Here is a 26,298-nt window from a genome sequence, read left to right on the forward strand (position 1 = left end):
TCTCTCCAGCACGAGAATGTGGGTTTTTTTTTCAAAGTAGGATCTCACTCTGGCTCAGCCTGACCTGAAATTCACTCTGGAGTCTCAGGGTGGCCTTGAACGCTCGGCAATCCTCCTACCTCTGCCTCCTGAGTGCTGGGATTAAAGGCGTGTGCCACCGTGCCCGGCACGAGAATGTGGTTTTGATGGTGGAGTGTCTGCCTAGCCTGTGTGAACTGGTAGGCCCAGTCCTCCTCACAACAAGATAAAAGGATGCAATTCTGTGCCACAAATTAAAAAATACCAAAATAAAGCAAACAAACAAACCTGGCTTGGTGGCTTATGCTGCAGCACTGAGGTAGCATCACCATAAGATTGAGGCCCGCCTGGTCTACAGAGTGACTTCCAAGTCATCCTGGACGAGAGTGAGACCCTACCTCCACTAACAACCGCCCCCAAATAAAAAATCCACACCCCCAACAAAACCAAACAAAACTAACTACAACCCTTACTCCCAACCCCCTATAACAACCCCCTTAAAAAAAAAAAAAGGAGGAGGTGGGCTGGAGAGAGAGCATGGCAGTTAAAGCCAAACACCCCTTTGATTGTCCAGGACCCATGTAAGCCAGATGCACAAATTGGCACATGTGTCTCTTTGCTTTCTTCTTTATTTTTTTACTTTCTTCTCATTCTCTTTCTTGCTGTCTATTATCTATCTGCCTCTTTCTCCCTTTGAAATAAATAAGTTAAAAAAAGGAGGATGCTAGAGAGATGGTTCAGAGGTTACAGATGTTGCTTGCAAAGCCTGTGTGCTACATGCATATGGAGTTTGTTTGCAGTGCCTAGAGGCTCTGGTGCACCCACTCTCTCTCGCTCTGTCTCTGCTCGCAAATAAATAAACAAACAAATAAATAAATAAATAAATGGGAAAATGCCTTGTGTGGCGGTCCGTGCCTGTAATCCTAGCAGAGGATTCTGTGAGTTCAAGGCCAGCCACCCTAAGACTACATAGTGAATTCCAGGTCAGCTTAGGATAGAGTGAGATCCTACCTTGAAAAACCAACAAAGAAAAAAAAAAAGGAAAGAAAGCCAGGAGAGAATGAAAGGAAAAAAGTAATAAAAGTATCGGACCTGTTTTCCAAAGTAGGTTTTAGGATTTTGTTTTTGTTTGTTTTTAGAGTTAGGGTCTCACTCTAGTCCAGGCTGACCTGGAATTCTAAATGAGTGACTTTACAGAGTTGATTCTTAAATTCATCATTATAAACGTCTGTATTTTCAATTATAGCCATTCTAATGAGTGTTGAGTGGTATTTCATTGCATTGTGGTTCCTGTTTTAAGTTACTTCATATTCTATTAAAAAAAAAAAAAACTGAAACTTTGAGCTGAGTCTTGCCTTGAATGATTGCATTTTACAAAGCTAGGATTTTGCTTCATTTTGTGTGTAAATGCCGTGGCAGAAATGACTCTGTGTCTTGTATGTGGAAGTGAATAGCCGTCAACAAGCCCCTCCTGCACGAACAGTCTGAAACACAACTTCTTTTTGCAAATGAAACATTCCCAGCTATGACCTTGCCAAATGAAGTCAGGAACACATGGGCTCATGTGTAGCAAAAGCATATCAGAAAAACCAGGCCTGTGAACTTACACCCTCTATCATATAAGAGGAGGGCCACTTCACACTGGGCCTGACTGGTCATCAGATGGTCCTGCGCACAGTCCCACTTTTACCAAGTGATGAACTCCTGATTCTGCCCCTGGGGCTTTCAGCTCTGCATGGGCCCCTGTGTGGTTGATTGATGCAACCCACAGATTGTCTGAACTGTGGACCTCGCTCTGCACCCTGCACCGGCCCTCTGCTCGCTCCCTCAGTAGCTCTGTGCCTGGGTTCATCCATATTTTATCTAACCACTTACAGTGACTCCCTTCATCTTTATCAGCTCTCTGCTCCTGGCTTCAGTTAGGACTCTTTGAATCCTGTTGCCTCTTTAACCCCTTTGTAGCCATTCTGTAACCTTATATATCATTATGTGAAGTGTAATGTCTGACGTGAGTTGTTAATCTTTGTAATTAAGATTAGAATTAGAATGAAAGAACCTGTGATTACCAATGACCATGTCTATTAAGTGAAATTAGTAGTACTTGAATTATAGCCTAGGAAATTGAGATAGCTTGTGCACTTATTGTTGGTCAATAAATTCTGACACTGGGGCTGGGAAAATGGCTCAGTGGTTTAAGGCACTTGCTTGCAAAGCCTGCTGGCCCAGGTTCATCTCTACAGCCATCATGTAACTTTTTTTTTTTTTATTTGATGCAGCAGCTAACAAATACATGCCATTGTGGAAAAACACAAGTGTATTCCCGTATGTTTCTGACAGCTTATTCATGACACTCTAGTGGCTAAGGTTGAGTTCCCTTTTCATGTATTTATTAGGTATTTGGGCATCTAGTAAAATTTGAATGAAAGCCTTCTGTCCACTTTAGAAGTGTATTTCTTTCTTTCTTTTCAAGGTAGGGTCTAGCTGTATAGGCCAGGCTGACCTGGACTTCACTCTGTAGTCTCAGGGTGGCCTCATGGCAGTCCTCCTACCTCTGCCTCCCAAGTGCTGGGATTAAAGGTGTGCACCACCATGCCCGGCTAGAATTGTATTGTTTTGAACTGATCATATATTTAGGTCTTGCTTTTCCTAACTTAAAGTTACGAAGGGTTTTTCTTGTGTTTTCTTCTAGATCTTTCCTCCTTGAGGCTAGGGACCCAACTCAGGGCCTCAGGCCTACCAAGTATTCACTTAGCCAACTAAGTTACACACTCTGCCTTTTGTCTTCTACAGAGTTTTCAAAATTAATTAATTTATAAAGAGTGAGGATGAGTGACCACAGGTGGGTGTGCCAGGGCCTCTTGCTGCTGCAGATGAACTCCAGAGGCCCATGCTACTGTGTCCGCCTGGCTCTACTTGGGCACTGGGTAATTGAACATGAGTCATCAGGCTTTGCAAGTGTTGCAGTCAGCTTCTCCTTGCTGGCGTAAAGAATCTCACCAAGAGGAGCTTGTGGGAGGGCAGGGTTTATTTTGGCTTACAGTCTTGAGGGGAAGTTCTGTGTTGGCAGGGGCGTGAGCAGGGGATGGACATCATCTGGCCAACATCAGATCAAAAACAAGACCAGGAGAGTGTGTCAAACAATGGCAAGGGGGAAGCTGGCTCTAACACCCGTAAGCCTGCCCCCAACAGGACATCACCTTCGGGAGGCTTCAGTTCCTCAAATTGCTACCAGCTGGGGACCTAGCATTCAGAACATGCAAGTTTATGGGGACACCTAAATCAAAGCACCGTTGCAAGTCAGTGCTTTTAACCACTGAGCCAGTTCCTAAGAGTTTAGTTTTAGATTTAACATTATATTAGCGTTCCATTTTGAGTTAATACTTGCATAATAGTGCGAGGAGTTCATCAAAGGGGTGTGTGCGTGTTTGGCAAACAAATCTGCTCTATTTGTACTAAAGCCATCCTTGGGGGCTGGAGAGATGGCTTAGCAATTAAAGTATTTCTGGGAAGCATAAGGTTCGACTCCCCAGAACCCATGCAAGCTGGATACACATGATGACTCATGCATTGGGAGTTTCTGCATTGGCTAGAGGCCCTGACCTTCCATTCTCTCTCAAAAAGAAAAAAAAGATAAAGCCATCCTTTGTCAGTGGACTAAATAAGCTAATTCAGCAGCTGCTTGTATATGTGTGAGTTCAGTAGTGGACTTCGTTCTATTTTTTAGGTCAACGGCACATTATCCTACTTAGTTTAGTGATTTTTTAAATTTTTTTTTTTTTTTTTTTTTTGAGGTAGGGTCTCTCTCTAACCCAGGCTGGCCTGGAATTCACTATGGAGTCTTAGGGTGGCCTCAAACTCACGGCAAACCTCCTACCTCTGACTCCCTAGTGCTGGGATTAAAGGCGTGCGCCACCAATCCCGGCTTTTTAAAAATTTTAAGCCATTTTTATTTATTTATTTGAGAAACAGTATGAAAGAGAGGCAGATAGAAAGAGAATATGGGTGCCAGGGCCTCCAGCCGCTGCAGACGAACTCCAGATGCTTGAGCCACCATGTACATCTGGCTTTACGTGGGTCTTGGGGAATCAAACTTAGGTCCTTTGGCTTTGCAGGCAAGTGCCTTAGCTGCTAAGCCATTTTTCCAGCCCCTAGTGTAGCTTTTTTTGTAACTCTAGAAATCAAGTAACATTACTCCTTTCATTTTGCTGTTCATTTCTTCTTTCTTTTTTGTGGGTTTTTGAGGTAGGGTCTCCTGGAATTCACTATGTAGTCTTGGGCTGGCCTGACATTCAAGATGATCCTTCTACCTCTGCCTCCAGAGTGCTGGGATTAAAGGTGTGCACCATCATGACTGGCTTCATTTAAGTTTTTGACTATGATATGAATTTTAGAGTTGATTTTTTTTTTTGAGGTAGGGTCTTTCCCGCTCTAGCCCAGGCAGACCAGGAATTCACTATGTAGTCTCAGGGTAATGTTGAATTCACAGCAATCCTCCTACCTCTGCCTCCTGAGTGTTAGGATTAAAGGTGTGTGCTACCAAGTCTGACTATTGTAATTTCAGTTTTTGGTTTTTTTTTTCTTTTTTCTTTTTTCTTTTTTCTTTTTTGAGGCATGGTCTCACTCTAGCCCATGCTGACCTGGAACTCACTCTTTAATCTCAGGCTGACAGTGATCCTCCTACCTCTGGTGCCCCAAGTGCTACAGCATTGCCTTCTTTTCCTCCCTCTCCTCTCCCCCTCCCTATCCCCTTCTCCCTGCCTTCCTCCTTCCTTCTTTTCTTTTTAAAATATTTTTTTTATTATTATTTTATTTTATTTATTTAGGAGAGAGAGACAGAGAATGGACATTCCAGGGCCTCTAGTCACTACGCACTCTAGATGCATGTGCCACGATGTGCCTCTGGTTAACGTGGGACCTGGAGAATTGAAACTGGGTCCTTAGGCTTTGCAGGTAAGTGCCTTAACTGCTAAGCCATCTCTCCAGCCCAAAGATTTTTTTAAAAAACTTTATTTATTTATTAGAGAGAGAGAAAAAGAGGCTGAGAGAGGGAGAGAGAGAATGGGCACACCAGGGCCTCCAACCACTGCAAACAGACTCCAGGCGCTCGCGCCCCCCCTTGTGCTTCTGGCTTATGTGGGTCTTGGGGAATTGAACTGAGGTCCTTTGGCTTTGCAGGCAACAGCTTTAACCTCTAAGCTATCTCTCCAGCCCTACGATTTATATTTATTTACATATTAGAGAGAGGGAGAGAGAGAGACAGGGAGAAAGAGTGAGAATGGCGTGCCAGGGCTTCTAGCCACTGAAAATGAACTCCAGACACATGTGCCACCTTGTGCATCTGGCTTACATGGAACCTGGAGAATTGAACCTGGGTCCTTAGGCTGCATAGGCATGCACCTTAACCGCTAAGCCATCTCACCAGTGTCGCCTCTTTATTTTCTCTTTTCCCTCTTCTCCCCTTCCCTCTCTTCTAGCTTCTCCCTTCTCTTCTTTCTTGGTAGGGTATTACTGTAGGTCAGGCTGACCTGGAACTCATTCTGTAACCCCAGACTGGTCCCAAATGCTGGGATTAAAGGTGTGCACTAGCATGCCTGGCTTCCATTTCTTTTTCTTAAATTCTTATTTATTTATTTATAGGGGAGAGAGAAAGAGGAAGAAGCAGATAGAGAATGGATGGGCCAAGGCTTCCAACCACTGCAGATCAACTTCAGATGCATGTGCCTGCCATCTTGTGCCTCTGGCTGAGGTGGGTAATGCATAAATCAAACCCCCAGGTCCTTAGGTTTCTTAGGCAAGCGCCTTAACTGCTAAGCCATCTCTCCAGTCCAAATTCTTTTATTTTGGAATCACCCTGCTCATGTAATAAACATAAGCTTTTATTATTTACAATTTTTGCCTTGCCAAAATCACTTTTTTCTTTTTTTTTTTTTTTTTACTTTTTTTTTTTTCCCCAAGGCAGGGTCTGATTCTAGCCCAAGATGACTCAGAACTCACTCTGTAACCCAGGCTGGCCTTGAACTCATGGTGATCCTTTTGCCCTAGCCTTCTGAGTGCTGGGAATAAAGGTGTACACAATCACACCTGGCTCCTTACTTAGTTAAGTGCATGTGCAGGCATGTATGCATGCCTGCGTGTTCCAGGGTGTCCTGCTGCAAAGGAATGCCAGATGCACGCACCATCCGATGTGTCTGGCTTTATGTGGGTGCTGTGGCATTTGAGTCCAGCCCTGTAGGCTTTATAGTCAAGCACCTTTCACCACAGAGCCTTCTCGCCTGCCCTTTTTGTAGTTTGAGACAGAGTCTGTCTTTGAATTTGAGATCTTCTGGCCTTAGCTTCCCAAGTGCGGGCATTCTTGCAGGCCTAGCCTAACAGTGCTGAGCCCTTACTTGGTTTTAGAATGTTCTGTTTTGTCTCTTTGAATTCGTGGTACTTCTGGGAAGGCCACATTAGTTTCCATGTTTTGGAAAATGACCTCGAGTAAAAGCTAGAAAGAATGTTTAAGGGCTGTAGAGGTGGCTTAGCGGTTAAGGCTCTTGCCTGCAAAACCAGAGGACCCAGGATCAATGTAAGCCAGATGCACAAGGTGGCACATGTGTCTGGATTTTGTTTGCAGTGGCTGGAGTATCTGTATCTGTTTCTTTCTCTCTCAAATAAATCATAAATAATTTTTTTTTAACATAAAAGGTTGTTAGAGGGCTGAGGAAATGGATCAGAGGGTAGGAGTGTTTGCTGCAAGCATGGAGAATGCCTGAATCCATTCCTCAGGATCCATGGAAGCAGCTGGGCATGGCCACACACATGTAGCTTCAGTGCTGTGGTAGGATACGGAGACCCGAGAATCTGAAAACTGCAGCTACACGTATAGGAAATGCGGAGATGCATAGAAGGACGTCTGAAGTTCTCCCTGGGCTTCTGTGCGCAGTTTGTACATATACTTGCATATACCGCGGCATGCACACACCCATATAATACACAGGAAAAAAAAATTCTTTTAAAGAATGATAGACATAGCTGGGCGTGGTGGCGCACACCTTTCATCTCAGCACTTGGGGGCAGAGGTAGGAGGATCGCCATGAGTTCAAGGCCACCCTGAAACTACATAGTGAATTCCAGGTCAGTCTGAGCTAGAGGAAACCCTACCTCAAAAAACAAAACAAAATATCAAAACACTTGAATTTATTGATCATCACTACTATTTCAGTGCTTTGCATGGTCTTTAGCATTTAGGCACGGAGTGTTTTAGGATGGTGAGGATTATATGAAGCCACTACTTTATTTGGGACTAATTTGGGGAGGTTTGCGTTTGCATGCATGTTTATGGGGAATAATTTATTGTGTTACTGTAGGGGAAAGATACACCTGGAGAACAATTTTTTTTTTAATTTTTATTAGCATTTTCCATGATTATAAAAAAATCCCATGGAAATTCTCCCCCCCCCACTTTCCCCTTTGAAATTCCATTCTCCATCATATTACCTCCCCATCTCAATTATTGTACTTACATATATACAATATCAACCTATTAAGTACCCTCCTCCCTTCCTTTCTCTTCCCTTTATGTCTCCTTTTTAACTTACTGGCCTCTGCCACTAAGTATTTTCATTCTCACGCAGAAGCCCAATCATCTGTAGCTAGGATCCACATATGAGAGAGAACATGTGGCGCTTGGCTTTCTGGGCCTGGGTTACCTCACTTAGTATAATGCTTTCCAGGTCCATCCATTTTTCTGCAAATTTCATAACTTCATTTTTCTACCGCTGAGTAGAACTCCATTGTATAAATGTGCCACATCTTCATTATCCACTCATCTGTTGAGGGACATCTAGGCTGGTTCCATTTCCTAGCTATTATAAATTGAGCAGCAATAAACATGATTGAGCATGTACTTCTAAGGAAATGAGATGATTCCTTCAGATATATGCCTAGGCGTGCTATAGCTGGGTCATATGGTAGATCAATCTTTAGCTGTTTTAGGAACCTCCACACTGTTTTCCACAATGGCTGGACCAGATTGCATTCCCACCAACAGTGTAGAAGGGTTCCTCTTTTTCCACATCCCCGCCAACATTTATGATCATTTGTTTTCATGATGGTGGCCAATCTGACAGGAGTGAGATGGAATCTCAATGTAGTTTTAATCTGCATTTCCTTGATGACTAGTGACGTAGAACATCTTTTTAGATGCTTATATGCCATTCGTATTTCTTCCTTTGAGAATGCTCTATTTAGCTCCGTAGCCCATTTTTTGATTGGCTTGTTTGATTCCTTATTATTTAACTTTTTGAGTTCTTTGTATATCCTAGATATTCATCCTCTATCAGATATATAGCTGGCGAAGATTTTTTCCCATTCTGTAGGTTGCCTCTTTGCTTTTTTCACGGTGTCCTTTGCAGTGCAAAATCTTTGTAATTTCATGAGGTCCCAGTGATTAATCTGTGGTTTTATTGCCTGAGCAATTGGGGTTATATTCAGAAAGTCGTTGCCAAGGCCGATATGTTGAAGGGTTTCCCCTACTTTTTCTTCTAGCAGTTTCAGAGTTTCAGGTCTGATGTTAAGGTCTTTAATCCATTTGGAATTAATTCTTGTGCAGGGTGAGAGAGAAGAATCTATTTTCATCCTTCTGCAGATATATATCCAGTTTTCCCAACACCATTTGCTGAAGAGGCTGTCTTTTCTCCAATGAGTATTTTGTGCATTTTTATCGAATATCAGGTGGCTATAGCTATGTGGGCTTACATCAGGGTCCTCTATTCTGTTCCACTGATCTACATGTCTGTTTTTGTGCCAGTACCACGCTGTTTTTGTTACTATGGCTCTGTAGTATAGGTTAAAATCAGGTATGGTGATACCACCAGCCTTACTTTTGTTGCTAGTATTATTTTAGTTATTAGAGGTTTTTTGTGCTTCCAAATGAATTTTTGGATTGTTTTTTCTATTTTCATGAAGAATGCTTTTGGAATTTTGATAGGGATTGCATTAAATGTGTAGATTGCTTTAGGTAAGATTGCCATTTTCACAATATTGATTCTTCCAATCCAGGAACAAGGGATGTTTCTCCACTTTCTAGTGTCTTCTGCAATTTCTCGCTTGAGTGCTTTAAAGCTCTCATTTTAGAGATTCTTTTTTTTTTTTTTAAATTTTTATTAACATTTTCCATGATTATAAAATATATCCCATGGTAATTCCCTCCCTCCCCACCCCCACACTTTCCCGTTTGAAATTCCATTCTCAATCATATTACCTCCCCATTACAATCATTGTAATTACATATATACAATATCAACCTATTAAGTATCCTCCTCCCTTCCTTTCTCCACCCTTTATGTCTCCTTTTCAGCTTACTGGCCTCTGCTACTAAGTATTTTCATTCTCACACAGAAGCCCAGTCATCTGTAGCTAGGATCCCCATATGAGGGAGAACATGTGGTGCTTGGCTTTCTGGGCCTGGGTTACCTGACTTAGTATAATACTTTCCAGGTCCATCCATTTTTCTGCAAATTTCATAACTTCATTTTTCTTTACCGCTGAGTAGAACTCCATTGTATAAATGTACCACATCTTCATTATCCACTCATCTGTTGAGGGACATCTAGGCTGGTTCCATTTCCCAGCTATTATAAATTGAGCAGCAATAAACATGGTTGAGCATGTACTTCTAAGGAAATGAGATGAATCCTTTGGATATATGCCTAGGAGTGCTATAGCTGGGTCATATGGTAGATCAATCTCTAGCTGCTTTAGGAACCTCCACACTGTTTTCCACAATGGCTGGACCAGATTGCATTCCCACCAGCAGTGCAGAAGGGTTCCTTTTTTTCCACATCCCCGCCAACATTTATGGTCATTTGTTTTCATGATGGTGGCCAATCTGACAGGAGTGAGATGGAATCTCAATGTAGTTTTAATCTGCATTTCCCTGATGACTAGTGACGTAGAACATTTTTTTAGGTGCTTATATGCCATTCGTATTTCTTCCTTTGAGAACTCTCTATTTAGCTCCTTAGCCCATTTTTTGATTGGCCTGTTTGATTCCTTATTAGTTAACTTTTTGAGTTCTTTGTATATCCTAGATATTAATCCTTTATCAGATATATAGCTGGCGAAGATTTTTTCCCATTCTGTAGGTTGCCTCTTTGCTTTTTTCACTGTGTCCTTTGCGGTGCAAAATCTTTGTAATTTCATTAGGTCCCAGTGGTTAATCTGTGGTTTTATTGCCTGAGCAATTGGGGTTGTATTTAGAAAGTCTTTGCCAAGACCAATGTGTTGGAGGGTTTCCCCTACTTTTTCCTCTAGCAGTTTCAAAGTTTCCGGTCTGATGTTAAGGTCTTTAATCCATTTGGACTTAATTCTTGTGCATGGCGAGAGAGAAGAATCTATTTTCATCCTTCTGCAGATATTTATCCAGTTTTCAAAACACCATTTGCTGAAGAGGCTGTCTCTTCTCCAATGAGTATTTTTGGCATTTTTATCGAATATCAGGTGGCTATAGCTACTTGGGCTTACATCTGGGTCCTCTATTCTGTTCCACTGATCTACATGTCTGTTTTTGTGCCAGTACCATGCTGTTTTTGTTACTATGGCTCTGTAGTATAGGTTAAAATCAGGTATGGTGATATCACCAGCCTCTTTTTTGTTGCTCAGTATTATTTTAGATATTCGAGGTTTTTTATGATTCCAAATGAATTTTTGGATTGTTTTTTCTATTTCCATGAAGAAAGCCTTTGGAATTTTGATAGGGATTGCATTAAATGTGTAGATAGCTTTAGGTAAGATTGCCATTTTCACGATATTGATTCTTCCAAGCCAGGAACAAGGGATGTTTCTCCACTTTCTAGTGTCTTCTGCAATTTCTCGCTTGAGTGCTTTAAAGCTCTCATTTTAGAGATTCTTTACTTCCTTGGTTAGGTTTTTCCAAGGTACTTTTATTTATTTATTTATTTATTTATTTTTGATGCGATTGTGAATGGGAGTGATTTTCTGATGGAGAACAATTCTTAATTACTTGTGCTATGGGTATATAAAACAAATTGGTAATGGGACAGACACATGAAATGGACAGATTGGCAGAAGGCTCAGGTGGTGGCTTAGCACTTTGCAGTAAATCCATCAGTTCCTGCTGTCCATTTCAGTGTGAAAAAGATCCATCTGGGTCTCCCCTGAGTACAAGAACGTAATGTAGCTGGGCGTGGTGGTGCACCCCTTCAATCCCAGCACTTGGGAGGCAAAGGTGGTAGGATCACCATGAGTTTGAGGCCACCCTGAGAGTACATAGTGAATTCCAGGTTAGCCTGGGCTAGAGTGAAACCCTACCTCAAAAAAAACAAAACAACAATAACAACAAAAGAATGTAATGTAATGGAGATACAGAGTGAAAGTGAAAGCAGGCTTGTTTTTTTAAAAAAAATTTTTTTGACAGCTTTCATAAATATAGACAATAACCCATGATAATTCCCTCCCTCCCCTCCCATTCTCCCCCTCTCAAATCCACCCTCCATCGAATCTTCTCCTCCTTCCCATTAGTCTCTTATTTTGATGCCATCATCTTATCTTATGAAGAAGGTCTTGTGTATAGTGTCAGACACTGGGAGGTCATGAGCGTGTCAGGCTGTTTTGTGTCTGGAAGATTGCGTTGTAAGCAGTCCTGTCCCTCCTTTGGCTCTTACATTTTTTAAATTTTATTTTATTTAGTTTTTAGAGACAGAGAGAGGAGTGAGAATGGGTGCGCCAGGGCCTCCAGCCACTGCAAACAAACTTCAGACTCATGCGCCACCATATGCATCTGGCTTACATGGGACCTGGAGAATTGAACCTGGGTCCATAGGCTTCGCAGGCATGCGCCTTAACTGCTAAGCCATCTCTCCCCCCACAACTATTACATTTTTTTTTTTGCCATCTCTTCCACAATGGACCCTGAACCAGGGGAGGTGTGATAGGCTAAACACTCCATTGTTACCGCAGTGGTGACTGCCATCAGAAAAGAGAAGCTTCTCTATAACCGAACGTGAGAGTAGCTCTAACATATGGTTTTGGCCAGGTGTGATGGCTCGTGCCTTTAGTCCCAGCACTCAGGAGGCAGAGCTAGGAGGAGAGTCCAAGGTCAAGCTAGGACTACGAAGTGCATTCCAGGTCAGCCCGGGCTACAGTGAGACCCTACCTCAAAAACAACAACAACAAAACCTACAAAGTTGTAGCTGACATGGTGGTGAACTACTTACCTAGCAGGCTGAATGGGGTAGGAGGCTTTCTTTGAGCTGTATGCACTAGAAAACAGCAACAAAACCCAACCACAACAAGCTGAGAAGATACTCCAAAGCAAGCAGAAAAATATAAGCCCTCTCTCCCACCCTCAGACAGGGACAGACAGGTGGGTGATCAGTGCATGCCCTCGGACAGAAGGAGGGGCTTGATATGGGTTAGACATCGGTCAGTCTGAGCCTCTTCTTCAGACTCAGGTGTGTAAGCAGAGCGGCCACAACCTGATTGGTTTGTGGGCTTGGGGTTACCCCTGAGAGGCTGAGTTGAAGACTCCGGACATTCTTGTTGGGGTTGTCGCTTGCAGCCATCTTGGATTCCAGTTTCAGTTTTGCTGGGACCGACAGCAGCATAGCATTGCCTTGTTCCCTCATTTGGTTTCTGTCCCTAATTGTGTTTTTTTAAAAAAGAAAGAAAACCCACTATATTCCTGTTCTCCTTCATTCCCTCCTATGGTGCAGAAACAACTGCTGTTAGAGGAAATGGGACCATGACTACTCTAACTTCTTTTTATTTTGGTTTTTCGAGGTAGGGTCTCTCTCTAATCCAGGGTGGCCTTGAACTCACGGCGATCCTCCTACCTCTGCCTCCTGAGTGCTAGGATTAAAGGCGTGCACCACCATACCCGGCTCTACTCTGTGATTTCTTTAAGCTGAAAGGGGGTCTTGGGGTGCAACAGTTAGTCTTTCCTAAGGTAAGCAATCTAGAAACTCAAGAGACTGGTGAGCCAGTCTGATGTCTCATCACAATCTGTATATAGTCTATCTTAGTCCCCCAAAATCACTTGGAAACAACATGAAATATTGTAACAGTCCAAGATAGTAGGGAATGGTTTAGTCCTGCTTAAATGGATCTTGGAAAAGAGAATCTGGTCCATGTCTATTGGGGGATTTACCTAATCTCTTGAATTTTCTTGAAGTCTTCTATGAGTTCTGCCACATAAGGAACCTGTTGGTGGAGCCCAGGTCTTTGAGATGACTCTATGCGTTGGCTGTCTTAGATCAACTGATTTTTCTTCTCAGTGGTCCAGAGTTTGGGGTAACAATCATAACAGATAAACAGAAAAACCATTAAAATTATCATCAACAGCCGGGCGTGGTGGCACACACCTTTAATCCCAGCACTCGGGAGGCAGAGGTAGAAGGATCACCATGAGTTTGAGGCCACCCTGAGACTCTATAGTGAATTCCAGGTCAGCCTGGGCTAGAGTGAGACCATACCTCGAAAAACAAAAACAAAAAATCAAACAAACAAACAAACAAAAATTATCATAAACATAATAAGAGAGAATCAAGTCCTGATAGAGGGAGGCAATATTATAATAGAAGTAAGACAATATTATAGGAGGTTAGTTTAGGAAGTCTTATACATAGGACCAAGAAAACTGGGCTATCTGTAGTCAGTGTCAAGCAGTGATGTTGATGAGCCAAGGTCATCTTTATGTTGTAACACTTTAGTTACAAATATCTCAGGGTAATAGGCAGCCAAAATATAACCAAGTATGTACCTTTAAAAAAATTATTTGTATATGAGAGACAGAGAGGCCCATAGAGAGAATGGGTGCTCCAGGGCCTTTAGTCACTGCAAACAAACACCAGATGCATGCGCCACTTAATGCATCTAGTTTACATGGGTACTGGGGAATTGAACCTGGGTCCTTATGCTTTGCAGGCAGCTGTCTTTACTAGGCCATGTCCATGTCTTCAACCCCCAAGTATGTCCTTTTGAAGGTCAAGAGACCTGGGAGGGAGTCCATGACTCAGCATTTGTGTCTTCTGCTAGGATAAGTCAGGGCCTGTTGACCATGTGACCATTCTCTTGGAAGCATGGGAGACCTTCTCTGTCTGTTTTGGCCCTTTCTCTTGCAGGCTAGGTACTGTGTGGAGTCCAGTTTTTGGGGCCTCTACAATCTCTGATCAAGAGAACAGATGATTTATCAGCCCGCCCTCCCTCCCTCCCTCCCTCCCTCCCTCCCTTCCTTCCTTCCTTCCTTCCTTCTTTCCTTTCCTTCCTTTTTCCCGCGGTAGGGTCTCATTCTAGCCCAGGTCTACCTGGAATTCACTGTCTCAGGTTGGCCTCGAACTCTGGGTGATCCTCCTACCTCTGCCTCCAAAGTGCTGGGATTAGAGTCATGCTCCAGCACGCCCAGCTCCAATTCTTTCTTTTTTATTTTTATTTTAAAATATTTTTATTTATTTACTTGACAGAGAAAGAGGGGGGAGAGAGAGAGAGGAAAAGGGAAGGAGAGAGAGAATAGGAGTGCCAGGTCCTCCAGCCACTGCAAATGAATTCCAGATGCATGTGCCCCTTTGTGCATCTGTCTAATGTGGGTCCTGGCGAATCGAACCTGTGTCCTTTGTTTTGTAGGCAAGCACCTTAACTGCTAAGCCATCCCTTCAGACCCCAATTCTTTCCATAGAATAAAGGTTTATGGTTTTATTCTCATGGTTGTGCACCTATAATATAATAACTTGCTTCATTTCTTATGTATGTCAAATAAATACTGATTCATATCTATGGCTGCAGTTCAGGAGTTCTTACCTATGTATTTATTAACTTATTTTTAAAAAGTTTTTATTTAAGAGAGAGAGAATGGGCATGTTTCCAGCTACTGAAAACGAACTCCAGATGTATGCACCTTCTTGTACATCTGGCTTATGTGGGTTCTGGGGAATTGAACCTGGGCCCTTTGGCTTTGCAGTCAAGCACCATCTGCTAAACCATCTCTCCAGCCCTATTTACTTATTTATTTTTTAAATTATGAATTAAGTTTATTGAGGGGAAAATCACAAATTGTGGGGTTTATTTAAGGGAGATTGGGATCTAGGAAGGAAGGCTGGAACAGAGACATGAACATGTGGGCAGTAGGCATCGTAGAGCTTTTGTAGGGAGACGGAATCTGGCATGACATCTGCCATGTGTATTTAGAGAAGATAGGAGGGCAAACGGTGAGGTTCAGGGAGAAAAAATGAGACACCAAAGTGGAGACCAAGAGATTCTGAAGTGTAAGAAAAATACACACGTGGTAGATTCAGAAACTCGAGAAAAATCATGCATGTAATCAAAGTGCAAAGTTACCCCAAAATATTAAGCAGAGACAAAGCAGAAGAGTTCCCTTAGATCAAGAAACAGTTTTAGGGCTGAAGGATGGCTTACTGGTTAAGGCGTTTGCCTGCAAAGCCAAAGGACCCAGGTTGGATTCCCCAGGACCCATGTAAGCCAGATGCACAAGAGGGTGGGTACTCGTGTCTGGAGTTCGTCTGTAGTGACTGGAGGCTCTGGCGTGCCCATTCTCTCTCCCTCCTTTCCACCTTCTCAATTTCTCTGTCAAAAAAACCAAATAAAATTAATATTAAAAAAAAAGAAAGTTTTATACTCTCTCCCCACCCCCATCCAGCCAGGCTGGGTGAGGAGGAAGCCAGACTCCCGTGGATCCCTGTTAACAAAACTACGAGAGGCAGCCTAGGCAGAGCCAGAAGAGCAGAGCAGAGCCGAGCACAGTAGGGCAGAGTTCCTTACCTGTTATTTTATAATTAGAAACGATGGGGGATTGTTACTTGTTTAACCTGGTTCCTCAAAATATGGTTGCATTGGGTTGTCTTAAATTCCTCCTTCCCCCTCCCCTCCCCTCTCTTCCCCTTCCTTTGTGTGATACAGAAGGAAAAGGGATGGACAATGGATGCACCAGGGCCTCCATGCTAATGCAGGTGACCGCCATATGCATGCACCTCTTTGTGCATCTGGCTTACATGGGTACTGGGGAGTCAAACCTAGGGTGTCAGGCTTTATAAGCAGGCATCTTTAACCATTAAGCCCCACTCCAGCCCCACTATGGAGGTTCCTTTTTATTGTTGTTGTTTGTTTCGTTTTTCAAATTAGGGTCTCACTGTTGCTCAGGCTGACCTGGAATTCAATATGTGGTCTCAGGGTGGCCTCGAACTCATGGTGATTGCCCTACCTTTGCCTCCCGAGTGCTGGGATTAAAGGCATGTGCCACCACGTTGGGCTTGTCCATCTAGCTTTAAGTGGGAACTGGGGAGTTGAACCCTTTGCTGGCAAGCTCTGTTAACCAGTGAGCCATCTCCTCAGGCCTTCTAACTTGTTTTTTTTAAAAACTATTAACAGACTTTGTAAGTATAGACAGTAAACATGTTAATTAACCCCCCAAGTTTCCCCCTCCCAAATCTGCCCTTCATTGAATCCCTTCTTTCCAAATGGTGTCTCTTATCCTTTTTTTTGGTTTTCGAGGTAGGGTCTTACTGTAGCCCAGGCTGACCTGGAATTCACTATGTAGGCTCAGGGTGGCTTTGAACTCACTGTGATCCTCTTATATCTGCCTCCCAAGTGCTGGGATTAAAGGTGTGCGCCACCACACCCGGCTTTACATTTCACTTTGTAATAAAAATTGTGGAATTTTATAGTTAAAGAAAAGTAAGAGCCCAGCTTGGTGGTTCACATGGTGGGAGATAGAGGTAGGATTGCCAAGAGTTTGAAGTCATCTTGAGACTTCATAGTGAATTCCAGGTCAGCTTGGGCTGCATTGAGATCCTACCTCAAAAAACAAACAAACAGTAACAACAAAAGTAGCATTACCATATGGGCATAAACATAAGAAAGTGCTTAGAGGGCAGTTTGGTGGGCATAATATATGCATTTAGGCAGACACCAGCAATCATTATTCCCCTAGGGTTTATGACCTCTCCAGCCATAGATTTCCATTAGGTTTTCCGTACCAGGCATGTATTCCCCCCTGGGGAGCTGCCTCCCAGTCCAATTGGCTAGTTTCCCCTATAAAAGACATGCCACTATTACACCATTTGGCCTGGCTGACCAATCTTTTTTTTTTTTTTGGTTTTTCGAGGTAGGGTCTCACTCTGATCCAGGCTGACCTGGAATTAACTCTATAGTCTCAGGGCGGCCTCAAACTCATGGCAATCCTACCTCTGCCTCCCCGAGTGCTGGGATTAATGGCGTGTGCCACCACCACGCCCAGCTCAGTTGACCAATCTTAAGGCTTGCAGGGTCCAGTGCTGTTTACCACCATTGATGACTTCTGTTTCCCCAAAGGCTTTCTGACATTCCTAGCATTCTGACAGCTAGTCAACAGGGAAGAGATTTTCATCTCAGCTCCGACCTGATTTCTCAGTGACCCTTAAACCTAGAGTGCTTCTGCATTGTTGTTGTTATGATCATTTTTGGTTTTTTTTTTAAACGTTGTTTTTGCCGGGCATGGTGGTGCACACCTATTTAATCCCAGCCTTCGGTAGGATCGTTGTTGGGGCGAGCCCCCTGTCCTGCAGGAGAAGAACGACCACCAGACAAAGATCCTTCTTGATCACACTTTATTGGAGAGCCTCTTGGTTAACAGGAAAGCTGATGGCGAGGGGCGAGGGGCGCAGGAGTGTAGCTGCTTTTATAGGGCAGAATACTACGGGGCGCCTGCTGATTGGCTGCCATAGGCTCACCCGCCCACAGGAGCCACGGGATAGGCTCGGGACAAGGTGCGTCAAGCACATGCGCAACCTCAAGCGAGGTTGGCGCCAAGGTGCTGCCTAAATAAGGAATTGTTTACCTCAAGACTGGCAGGAAGCCAGCGCCATCTTGTAATAGCGTCTGCATTAGCTCCCTACAGTTCCCCCTTTTTTATTAACTTATGGCATAGCTCAGGAAAAATAGCCACCTTCCCGATCAGGTCCGCACCTCATGCTGTGTTGACCGATCAAGGGAAGAAGTTCAACCTCCCCTTCCTCAGTGCAATGGGACAGATCCCCTGAGAGTGCAAAGGCGGTGGTCAAACGAGAGCTACCAGATCCCTGCCCATCCTCGTGCAATGGGTACTCTGAGACCCTGAGGGTGCAAGGGCCAGGGGAGCTATTTGCCTTTTAAAGCTGACAGCCAAATGTGGGGGGAGGAACCACTTTCCAAGGCAGCAAGCGCTTGAGAAATGACCATCTTGTCTCTCTTGGTCTGGGTTCGCAGGCGGCAAACCAACCAGAGGCAAAGTATGCATCCTCCCAGGCAGCACACCAGGAACATTCCCACTCCTACCCATTCCTTAAAATAAGAGAACACTCTTTAGATGGGAATTTAGGGCTGTCTGAGTCTCCAGGGCCACGGTAGTGGAGGAGGCCAAACTATTCAAAGTTTCAGCAGTCTGTACCGAAGTGGCCATGGCCATACCGGCTGCTGTGGCAGCAGCTGCTATTGCGGCCACAGCTGCTATCACCGCTGCCGTGATACCAAAATCTCTTTTTTGTCTGAATAGCGATAGCGTGCTGGGGGCCTCTACAGGCACCGGGGCACCCTAAGGACCATAGCATTCTTGAATACCTTGGCATTCCAGCATTGAGACAAGTAACAGGAAACATTGGTACAATTACTGAAAGAGAAGTTACTAAGAACGAACAGAAACGGTGGATGAACACACGCCGGCGCAGGGGCAAAGGAAGTATTCCTCCCACAGCCATGTCTAATGTCATTAACACCCTCTTCCACTTGATTCTCCATATGGAGGGTCCCGGGCACATTATTGCAAGCTACAAGTCCTCCTTGTAACAGTACAAAGGGTGTAAAGTCCGTGCAGCTGCCATTTGTTCCACATAAAATCCACTTTGAAAATGGAGTTGTAAAGAAGTGAGGGAAGACCGTGGCAGAATGGAGCACCGGCATAGGTTTGGGAAAGGGTGACAGAATACCCCAACGTGGCTCTCCTTTAATGGATTCCAGGCACAGGAGGAAGATTATCCACAAGACCTTTATCATCTCTGCCCTGATGGACCTTACTGTCTTCTGGACCCTCCTCCGGAGATTGCTTGACTGTCCTCACCAGCCGGGCTGGAACCCAATGAGGGGAATCCTGTTCCTGTGGAAAAACACAAACAGCTCCCCTGGATCTTATTATAACAAGATCTGGTCCTTTCCATTTATTATCTAAGACATCCTTCCACATCACCATCTCACTAGATGACTGGACCCTATGTTGACTGTGCCTGTCAGCTGCAGATTTATCATTGTTGTCTAAAATTAAAAAATTAAGGGTAAAAAGGGCTAAGGAAACTCTCTCCTTGGGGGTCGCATTTTCTGCTATCCCCCTTTTTTGTTTAAATAAGAGAGCTTTCAAACTTTTATTTGCTCTTTCTACTATACCTTGACCTTGTGGGTTGTAAGGAAGGCCAGTGGTATGAGCGACCTGCATTTGTGCGCAGAAGGCTCGGAAACCAGTAGGTGTGTATGCTGGGCCATTATCAGTTTTTAAATGGCGCGGCTTTCCCCAAGCAGCCCAGGCCGCTAGGCAGTGAGTTTTGAAATGAGAGACCTTCTCACCTGCCAATGGTGAGGCAAAAATAATACCTGAGCATGTGTCCACTGAGACATGTAGGTATTTTACTTTCCCAAACTCTGGAAGATGTGTTACATCCATTTGCCAAAGGTCTCCAGGACGGAGGCCCCGGGGGTTAACGCCCACATGTGGAGAGGGCAAAAAGGTGACACAAGACCGACAAGATTTTACAATGTCTCGTGCTTCATTTCTGGAAATAGAAAATTTCTTTCTCAAGGTGTTTGCAGGAACATGATATAATCTATGGAATTCAGTAGCTGAAGCTTTTGTATCTTCCAGAGAAATCATGGCGAGCCTAGTGGCCCGGTCCACGAGGTCATTAGCCTGTGATAAGGGGCCAGGCAGTAGTGAATGTGCCCGAATATGAGTTACATAGAAAGGGCAAGTTTGCTGCAAAATTAAAGACTGAAGTTGTAAAAGAATATTAGACACTAGACTAGTAGAGCGAACCGAAGCGGCAATCTCTAGGCCAGCAACCGCATTAGCTGCATATAGGGAATCCGTGAACAAGTTAAAAGAAGTAGAGAAGGTCTGAGAAACTTCCAAAACAATCAGGCACTCAACGATCTGTGGGGAATCAGGCCTGAACATCTTTATTATAGGCTCTGAGCCCTGTACTAGGTAGGCTCCTAGACCGGACTTTGAGCCATCGGTAAAGATGGCAGGGGCTGATGCAATAGGCTCCTGAGCAGTGATTTTAGGAAAGTAAACCAGATTATTTTCAACAAAGGACAAAATAGGGCTCTAGCCTGTGTCTGAGCATTATCTGTAACCAAAGATTTCCACTCAAGGAACTGGCCTTTTGAAAGACAAGCCTTTGCCAGCTCTGTCCAATCTGTAGGAGTCAAAGGAGCTGTAATGATCCTGCGCAACAGCGCACGGAATAATCTGCACCTGGTCCAAAATCCTTGACAGCGTGAACCAAATCCTTTAGTTGTTTATAGGGAACTGGTTCATGTCTCCTTTGTTGGGTTACTGGGTCCTCAAAAATGGGAAAAGCGGAGGCCAGCCGCATGTGTCCCCAGGGGAGTTATAGGGTGGGGGTGCGGAAGGCTCTGTCGACTGTAAAGGACCACACCCTTGGCCTTTAGGCCTCTTTGTCAGCAGAGGGCGCCTAGGCGGGGACCTATATCGCTCCCTTTTATAACAGGCGGTGGCCTCCTTTAGTCTTTCCTTTTCCCCTTTAAATAATTTTTCTTCTTCCTCCTCTGCAGAATCGGAGCTAGCCTCCTCATCTGTGTCAAGTACATTTAAATGTGCAAGCTCCTCAATGGGAGGATAGAGCCTGTCAAAGGCTCCTTTGCCCCCCCTCAAGGGGTGGGCGATCATAAGTTTCACCTATTTCTTTGAACTCATCTTGTAAACTTTTATCTTTGTCTTGTCCTTGTTTTTCCTTTTTTATTTCTCCCTTTCTTCTAGGCCTAGTCTGTGAATCCCCATTTGGATCTGACTCAGAAAGGCTATCCTGATGCCTTGCCAAAGCCTCCCGTCCCTTTCTAATAATGTCTATGTGGTTCCCCTTACTCAAGCAGGAGTGAATAAGCCGCCAGAATGGCAATGTACCCTTACCAATTCTGTCCTCTTGTTTTGCTGCTTCCAGGTCTCTACCTAGCTTCTCCCAAGTAGGGAGAGAGAAGTCCCCCGACACCGCAAACCATGGCGCAATCTCGTCCAAATCTTTAACAATCTTTTTTATTGTTGCGGAGGAGACCTTAATGTCCCTTTGCTCAAGCAGTTCTTTTATTGGCTGGACGAAGTCAACGGGCGCAAAGTCCGCACCCTGAGAGTTGCCCATGTTGCGCTCACAGCAAACGACAAGGACAATAAACCACACAGGAATGAAAATAACAAGGATCAGGTAGGGGTCTAAGTGGAGAAGCATTATGACTGGGGATGACTTACCGACGTCTTCCTCTCCGTGTGTCAAGTTCTGGATCCTCTTTGGCCCCTCGCCCGGTGACCACAAAGCACCCGGCGTCCCAGGTTTCGGCACCACTTTTTTGGGGCGAGCCCCCTGTCCTGCAGAAGAACGACCACCAGACGAAGATCCTTCTTGATCACACTTTATTGGAGAGCCTCTTGGTTAACAGGAAAGCTGATGGCAAGGGGTGAGGGGCGCAGGAGTGTAGCTGCTTTTATAGGGCAGAATACTACGGGGCGCCTGCTGATTGGCTGCCATAGGCTCACCCGCCCACAGGAGCCACGGGATAGGCTCGGGACAAGGTGCGTCAAGTGCATGCGCAGCCTCAAGCGAGGTTGGCGCCAAGGCGCTGCCTAAATAAGGAATTGTTTACCTCAAGACTGGCAGGAAGCCAGCGCCATCTTGTAATGGCGTCTGCATTAGCTCCCTACACATTGTGAGTTTGAGGCCATCCTCATTACATAGTAAATTCCAGGTCAGCTGGGCTAGAGTGAGACCCTACCTTGAAAAACCAAAAAAAATCTATCTATCTATCTATCTATCTATCTATCTATCTATCTATCTATCTATCTATCTAAAGCTGGGCATAGTGGCATACGCCTTTAATCGCAGTACTCGGGAAGCAGAGGTAGGAGGATTGACATGAGTTCGAGTCCACCCCGACACTTCAGAATGATTTCCAGGTCAGCCTATGCTAGAGTGAGACCCTACCTCGAAAAAGCAACACAAAATAAAACAACAACCAACCTTTTTTCTTTTTTCCTGAGGTAGCATCTCAGTCTATCTAGCCCAGGCTGATCTGGTACTCTATAGTTCCAGATTAGCTTCAAACTCACAGTGATCCTCTCATCTCTGTCTCCCAAGTGCTGGTATTAAAGGTGTGTGCCATCACACCTGGCTACTTTTTGAACTATCCACTTTTTAAAGAACATATATTTTATTTATTTGAGAGGAATAGGGAGAGGGAGAGTGAGGGGGAGAGAGAGAGAGAATGGGCTGCCAGGACCTTCAGCCACTGCAAACGAACTCCAGATGCATGCACCCGCTTGTGCTCTGGCTTTTGTGGGTTCTGGAGAATCAAACCAGGATCCTTTGGCTTTGCAGGCAAACTCTTTAAACGCTAAGCCATCTCACCAGACCCTGAAGTATCCACGTTAAAAAAATATATATTTATTTGACAGAAATGGGGGAGAGAGAGTGTGTGTTTTAAATGGGTATGCCAGGGTCTCCAGCCACTGGAAACGAACTCAAGACACACCTTCTGCATCTGGCTAATGTGGGTCCTGGGGAATCAAGCTGGGGTTCTTTGGCTTTGCAGGCAAACGCCTTAACTGCTAAGCCATTCCTCCAGCCCACGCCTAGCTACTTAAAAACAAAACAACAACAAGAAACATTTATTTATTTATTTGCAGTCGGGGGGGGGGGGGAGAGGGAGAGAGAGAAAGTAAAGAAAAGAAAAGGAAAGAAAGAAAATGAGAATGAGCACACCAGGGCTGCAGGTGAACTCCACATGCTTGTGTCACTTTGGGCATCTGGCTTTACATGATTACAAGTAAATGCCTTTAAGTAATGTGCCATCTATCCAGCCCTCCTTATTATTTTATTAGTTAGTTAATGAGGGAAAGAGGTAGAGAGAGAATGGGCATGTCATGGTCTCCAGCCACTGCAAATGAACTCCAGATGCATGCACCACTTTTTGCATGTGGTTTACATGGGTCCAGGGGAATCAAACCTGGGTCTTTTGGCTTTGCAGGCAAGCGCCATAACCACTAAGCTTTCTCTCCAGCCCCAGCCCTCCTCATTATTTGAGACAGGGTCTCTCGGTGAACCTAGAACTCACTGATTCAGCTAGACTAGTTAGCCAGCAAGTCCTAGGGATCCTCCTGTCTCCTTTTTCCTACTGCTGGACTTATAAGCACATGCCACCATGCCCAGCATTTTACATGGGTGCTGCTGATCTGAACTCAGCGTGTTCCTTGTGTTTGAGTAGCAAGCCATTTAACCATTGTGCTGTTTCCTCCAGCCTGGTGTTTTATTTTATTTTAATTTAATTATGAGGCAAGTTCAAAGACTGCATTTTTTCTTATGAGAGAGAGGGACAGAGAAAGGGAGAGATTTGATATGCCAGGGCCTCAGGCCACTGTAATTGCACACCAGATGTGTGTACCACCTTGTGTGTGTGTCTGACCTTGTGCATGTGGCTTCCGTGGGATCTGAGGAGTCAAAAGTGGGTCCTTAGGCTTCACAGGCAGGCATCTTAACTGCTAAGCCATCTCTCCAGCCCAGACTCAGGTATGATAAATAAATGTTTGAGGGGGGGGGCGGGGAGGGAGAGAGTGTGCGCGAGCGAGCATGCCAGGGCTTCTAGCCAATGCAAATGAACTCCAGGCCCATGTGCCTCCTTGTGCATATGGCTTACATGGGTTCTGAGGAATCTTAACTTTGGTCCTTTGGCTTTGCAGGCCAGCACCTTAGCCATCTCTCCAGCCCGACTTAGGTATTAGTATTAAGCTTTCTACTTAAGTCTCCAGTCTCTTTGCTTGAAGAGGTATGTCATGGGGTGGCCGGCTTGGGGGTGGGGGATCTTGAGTTCAGCCCTAGGATGTGTTGAGAGCCAGTCTCAGCTCTTGCTGTTGGTTCTTGCTGGTGCTGGCTTTTCTCCCGTGTGCAGATGCATGCTGGAACGAGGTAGCTGCTCTGTCCATGGTGGAACTTCCCTTGTGTTCTGTAAGACTGAAATTACCCCTTTCCTCCATAAACTTACAGTCGGGCGTTTGTCCCAGCATTGAGAAGGTGACTGTAGCAGTGGGTACAACATATGTGGGCACATGCCTTCCACGCATGGCATGTGTGTGGAGATCAGAGGACTTTTTTTAAAAACATTTTTTTTGTTTATTTTTATTTATTTATTTATTTCAGCACGACAGATAGAGAAAGGCAGAAAGAGAGAGAATGGGTGCTCCAGAGCCTCCAGCCACTGCAAACAAACTCCAGACACATATGCCACCTTGTGCATCTGGAAAATGTGGGTTCTGGGGAATTGAGCCTCGAACTGGGATCCTTAGGTTTCACAGGCAAGCACTTAAAAGCCATCTCTCCAGCCCCAGAGAACTTAAATTTTTTTGTTGTTGTTTATTTGCAAGCAGGGGCGTGTTGAGTGGGTACACCAGGGCCTCCAGCTACTGCAAATAAATTCCAGACACATGTACCACTTTGAACGTGCATCTGGCTTTATGTGGGTACTGGGGGATCAAACCCAGGTCATTATGCTTTGTAAACAAGCACTTTGACTGCTGAGCCATCTCTCCAGCCCCACAGGACTTTTTCCTCCCCCTTTTCTCCTTTCATTCTTTCAATCAAAATCTAGTATGTGCTGGAGAGATAGTCAGGAGATAAGGCGTTTAACTGCAAAGACTAACTACCTGAGTTCAGTTCCCCAGTACCCACATGCGGTCGTTTGAATGGTTGTTGCCCAGTAGATTCAGGAGTTTATTAAAGCTTGTAACTTAGATTTCCACCTGCCTGGCTAGAGGAGGTGTCATTGTGAACTGATCCTAAGGTATGTTTGGGGAATTCCAGTCTAAAGATAGGCAGACTGATTGAACTGTACCTCTGGGGTTCCTGGAGTGTGCGTCCTGTAAATGCCGAATCATATCCGCAGATGCTCCTTCCATTTAATATTTTTCCCCCCTGAGGTCTCACTCTAGCCCAGGCTGACCTTGAATTCACTGTGTAGTCTCAGGGTGGACTCAAACTGACTGTTACCCCTCCTACCTGTACTATTTTTATTTGTCTGCATGCATGTATGTGTATGTGCCCCCTTTTTTCGCATCTGGTTTCTTTGGGAGGCTTAGAAGTTGAACCTGGGCCAGCAGGAATTGCAAATAAGTGTCTTTACCCACTGAATCCTCCCTTCTACTTTTCTTTGCTTATAAACTTCCTGGCTTTGTCTTCTACTGCTGTGGAGGCATTCAGACTACAGGCATATGCTCCACTTTCTGTCTGGATTTACATGGGTGCACGCAAGCATCTCCCAGTGCTGGTATGTTCTACCCTTGAGAGAGAGTTTCACATTGCCGGAGGCATGAGCCAGTCTCACCTGGCTAAATTCATTCCCTTTGCACTTAAAATGTGTGAGATTGGTCTGGCAGTGGTTAAAGGCACATGCATCTGGAGTTTGTTATTTGGTGGGGGGTGAGTGAGGGCACAAGTGTGCAAATGGGATTTTTTGGAAGTTAAAAAAAATCTATTGGGGGCTGGAGAGATGGCGTGTCGGTTATGGGCTTGCCTGTGAAGCCTAAGGATCCCGGTTCGAGGATTGATTCCCCAGGACCCACGTTAGCCAGATGCACAAGGGGGCGCACGCGTCTGGAGTCGTTTGCAGTGGCTGGAGGCCCTGGTGTGCCCATTCTCTCTCTCTCTGCCTCTTTCTTTCTCTGTTGGTCGCTCTCAAATAAAAAATTAAAAAAATAATTAAAAAAATTTATTGACAACTTCCATTATTATTATAGACAATATGCCATGATTATTTCCCCTTTGTCTACTTTCCCCTTTGCAACACCACTCTCCATTACATCTCTTCCTCTTCCCAATGAATGATTATAAATATGTCCAGAGAAATCAAAGAGGAAATCAAAGAAATGAGAGAAGACACAGGAAACCCATTTAATGAAATGAGGAGGTCAATACAAGACATAAATAAGGAACTACAAATAATAAAGAAAAACCAGTCAGAATTACTAACAATGAAGAACAATGAAATAAAAAA

At 44.4% G+C, this 26,298-nt stretch overlaps 1 protein-coding gene across 1 annotated transcript in view; it reads left to right on the top strand.

Moving 5' to 3' along the window:
- The window catches only part of LOC101596182 (cat eye syndrome critical region protein 2 homolog), a 169,363-nt gene that overhangs the window by 24,820 nt on the left and 118,245 nt on the right, over nucleotides 1-26,298 (top strand). The gene's annotated exons all lie outside the window — the stretch shown is intronic.

This window comes from Jaculus jaculus, chromosome 18 (assembly GCF_020740685.1).
Source record: "Jaculus jaculus isolate mJacJac1 chromosome 18, mJacJac1.mat.Y.cur, whole genome shotgun sequence".
Taxonomy (NCBI): Eukaryota; Metazoa; Chordata; class Mammalia; order Rodentia; family Dipodidae; genus Jaculus; species Jaculus jaculus.